The sequence below is a fragment of the Panicum hallii genome, chromosome 5 (genome assembly GCF_002211085.1).
Source record: "Panicum hallii strain FIL2 chromosome 5, PHallii_v3.1, whole genome shotgun sequence".
NCBI classification, from domain to species: domain Eukaryota; kingdom Viridiplantae; phylum Streptophyta; class Magnoliopsida; order Poales; family Poaceae; genus Panicum; species Panicum hallii.
The window spans coordinates 3,181,033-3,185,460 of record NC_038046.1 but is presented as its reverse complement, the minus strand read 5'-3'; positions in this window follow the sequence as shown (position 1 = coordinate 3,185,460).

The window sequence follows — 4,428 nt, the reverse complement described above, 5'->3', positions numbered from 1 at the left end:
ACTTTAGTTTGAAAAAAACACAAATAAAACATGTAGTTTATTGGGTTCAACATGATGTAACTTTTACAGATTTGTTAGTGCGTCATGGGGCAGCTCTTTGTTATCAAGATGGGCTGGGAGAAATTGTAATTGTAACTTTGTAGTCAGCCAAAAAAATTTAGTTGTAACTTTTTTATTTTTAACATTTGTTTGTACTCTACTTGGAAAAACACACAAATAAAAAATGTCTTTATTGGGCTTAATGTGATGTACTGGGCTGGTAAAAGGCCTCCAGGAGAAAAGAAAACCTACCCAAATGCTAACGGGTTCAAAAACCAAAAGCGTACCCGATATAGATGGGTTGAACCCTTAACAGGTTAGCTACAGTAGAAAGCAGACCCGAAAATCCAGGTAATAGAACATACCTATGGGCAGATGACCGAGCTGTTGGATGAAGATCTAGTGGTAAAACAGGTGACTGACAGTTAGCTATTTTTCAATCGATTGCTGTATAGACAGCTCCATTAAGATTTGCATAGTTTTGCTGATTCCCCCTCGTCAACATGCTTAAACTGAGGAATCCTAGGTCCTTGAGCTCCTCATGTGTGCATACTACACCTAATTCTTTGGTAAATCAACATAAAGAAGCAACGGTTCTTGCAGATGCCTCTGATCGGCAGCTCAAGTCCCATGCCTGCTTGATGTAGGTGCTTGTGCCCAGCTCCTCTCGGCACTGCTGGTGGACTGGTAGTTGGTGGTGTAGGTCACTCCTGTGGAAGAGAAGGAGAGAGCCCTTCTCGTGTGTGTCAGTGCTAAGTTTGGGTTGGGCAGCTAGGGCTGAGCTTATAGGGTGTGTTTGGTTGTCTGTCCATGTCTGGCCTGGCTAGAATCCAGAGCCTGGCTAGCTCAAGCCTGGTTTGAGCAGTGCTTTTCTTCGATGTTTGGTTGCCTTTATTATCCTAGCCAGCGTACAATTCTTCTTGTTTGGTTAGGCGCACTGGCTTGGTTGAGGTCACCCTCTACTTCATGCGGTGAGTTTACTCCCTCAACTCTCTTTCTTCCTCCTCTCTCCATCTTCCTGCCAACTAGTTTTAGCCTGACAGATCAACCTAACACAGACAGCCAAGGCGCTGTCTGAATTCTGGCTCTAGTGATTCATGATGTTTCCCCCTAAAAAAAGTTTGACCTTAAGTTACTAGGGATCATTTTGTTTCGTAAATTAGTGTTTGAAACCTGAAATAAAACCTTATGTTCTAAGGCGCATCTCTGATCTACGCAAGGGAGCCAGATTGTTACTTCCTGTGAATTTAACAGAAGTGCATGCCTGTTTTCGATCTAAATGATGCCACTGCACATTACTTAAGTGAGTGGCATAACTGATATGCTATCAGCATCTCAGATGGTGGTAGAGTAGCATTTTGATACATAAGCATGCAGTATGTGTACTAATGTAATCCAAGACAAGTGATTTTGAACTAGCATGTATGACTGTGGCTCGAACAGATATAGAGTTACTAAAGAAAATGTGAGTTTCAGGAGGAGCGAGGAGCTTGTGGCTGGCTGATGTTTGCTGGGACAAATGCGTCACGGGGAGCATCGGAAGCAGCCTCAGTAGGAGCTGGGTCTCGTGTTGTCTGTCCAACTACACGAAATGTTTTGCAGAAGCGAAGATGATGCTTCATACTGGCTGTAGGTGAAATCACATATGCTGTTGTGTTTCTCCATCTACAGCTAGAAATGGTGTACCATCTGGAGTATATGGGGGTAGTACTACCTGTGTTGCTGGTTTTGTTATTTTTTTTGTTGGCTTATTGTATTCTTGTTGGTGTACCATCCGGAGTGTATTCTTGTTGGCAGAAATATATGCATTTTATTAACTTGGTGATGCTGATTTGGAATAGTTTTGAACTGCTGATGATATACAGTAGCAACATGCATGTTTCACAACACAATTAAGCAATTGATCAAAATTTTCAAGCAATATTGAGAGTGGGCCGAGAGCTCTGAAGGCTCTGCATACTAAGTTCGCTGCTCCTGGATATGGAATTCCTCTGCACACTGCTACTTTGCTGCTCCTGTATCAAGAAATTGTCTCCTAATCTGCACACTACTAGTTGGCTGCTCCTGTATCCTGAAATTGTTCTCCAGCTGACTAACGTGGAAAGTAACCAGCTGCAGGGCTCACCATGCAGTATTCGTCGTCGTCCGGCGGTGGCGGGGACAGCAGGAGTTCCTCTGCATGTTTCTCGCGGAACAGCTTGCGAAGTGCGAGTAGTTCGTCATGGCTCAGCCCCGGTGCAGGTGTCACAACCATGCCCTTTGGCTTCCCACCCCTGAGCCAGTCCTTGATCACAACTGTCGCCTCCTGATCAGTTCCGACAACCTTGTTCTCCCGCGGGCTTGGCTTGTCCAACCAGTTCATGATCTCTTCCCCTACGCATGCGGCTTGGTTGGCCTTGACGAGCCCAGCCACTGTAGGTGCCACCTTAGATGCGAATGGAACGCCAATAGCTTCCGCCGCTGTGCCTGCTACTTCAGCTAAAGGTTGCACCCGATGGATATGTTTGCGGGCAATCCTGAGAGCGCTGTGTGCCATCCCGCCCAGGCCCTTGCGGCTAAGTCTCCACCCTTGGTTACCACCTGTGGTGCTCCCTGCTCCGCATTGTGCAACAGCCACAGCTGGATCAAACTTCCAGATCACGATATCCAACCAGGAGTTGCGGCCGGCGTCGACAACCTGCTGGACGAAGCCTACCCTGCGGAAGAAGCTCTGAAACGGATTCACTGCCACCATTAGTGTCCTCTCTGCTTCTGGCATGAAGAACACGAGCCTGCAGCGGTCAGTGGGATCAACTGCTCCTAGCACCACGGAGCTCTGGCAATCGTCAATAGAACTGTCGCAGCAGTAAATCTCGGAGCTGGTCACTTCGAACTCCTTCACCCAGCGGTCCTCTTCATCCTTCAACGACCACATGATGATGCGACCTTCCTGACATTCCTTCAGCACGCAGAGCTCCCCCTGGCTGAAAGCCACGCAATGCCCAACATCTGCGGCCGGCACGGCCCCAACGTCCAGCTCCTCCAGCCCAGTAACCTCGCGCTCAGAGATAGGGAACTGAACGCACCTGGCGACGCCGTCGTCGAGAGGGTGGAAGAGGAGCAGGAGCCCGTTCTCGACATCAAGGAACGCGAGCAGGCCCGCGCTGTCGTGGGACAGCACGGCGCGCGGCTCGAACCATGGCGGCGGGCGCTCGTGCTGGGCCGCCACCTCGTCCTCCGTTACCATGGCCCAGGTCGCTTCATCTTCGGAGGAGAGGGCGTGGAAGCACCGTGGGCGGACCTCCTTCGTGGTCCAGGAACCCGACGCGGAGGAGAAGACGAGAGCGATCAGGTGCGCCCCGGGCGCCGCCGCCGAGGAAGGCGAGGAGGGGGAGGAATCCGCGCGCTGGACTTGGACGATCAGGTAATGCCCGCCTCCGCGGGGACCGGGAGGAGCCGCACCACGGACGATTCCGAGCGGCGCCAACGACTCCAGGCGGCCGAGCTGCTCCGGGACGGATGGAACCAGGTCCACCGTGCCGCTCTCGGGGCGGCAGACGAGCAAGCGCGGCGGGCTGGCGGGCCGCCCTTGCTCATCCGCGGACCACACGGAGAGGAGGATGTCGCCCTCCGCGTCGGCGCACTCGACGTGGCCGACGAGGTCCTCGACGTCGCCGCCGCCGGCGAGGAGCGCCCGGGCTCGGCTGACGACGAGGGTCGACAGCTTCGGCGGCGCCTCGACGTGCACGACGTGCTGGACGGCCTTCGGAAGCTCCTGAGGGTCGAGGAACTCGGGGGAGCGGTGTAGCAACGCCCACGCGCGGCCCGCCTTGAGCGAGGCGGCGCCGGCGCCGGCGAGGGGCGACCCCATGCGGCCGCGAGCGGATTGGCGGCGGCGGTGGTGGTCGGCGATTGAGGAGGGGGTGGGGGGTTTAGGGGGGAGGGAATGGGGTGTCTGCCTGCGGGTGGAGGCACTGGACGTCGTCGTTATGAGAAGGGAGGGGAGGGGAGAGGAGAGGGGAGACAGCCTGGACATGGAATCCTTGTTCAAATCCCGAGTCGATTCGGTTATTGCCAGGTCACAGGGTGGGGCCCCTCCCTTTCGCGGCGGCCACCGCGGCGTCTAGTGTGCACGTCTAGCGAGCGAGGTCGCCGTGGCCCGCAAGTCGGTGGCGTACGGCACGTTGTGAGCTCGTCGTGTTTGAATGTTCTGGCCGACGTGGCAAGGGAATGCGGTAACAAGGGCCACTCGCTAGTAACTTTTTTTAATTACAGATTTTTAGTTCGCGGCGGATGTGAGGGGAGCGCACCGAGGCTAAAATATGCATGCTTGTCCATCTTATCCGGTCATCCAAACAATGCAGCAGTTCGCCCAGGCTACCTTCGTTCGGCTAACCAAACAAATGTAAG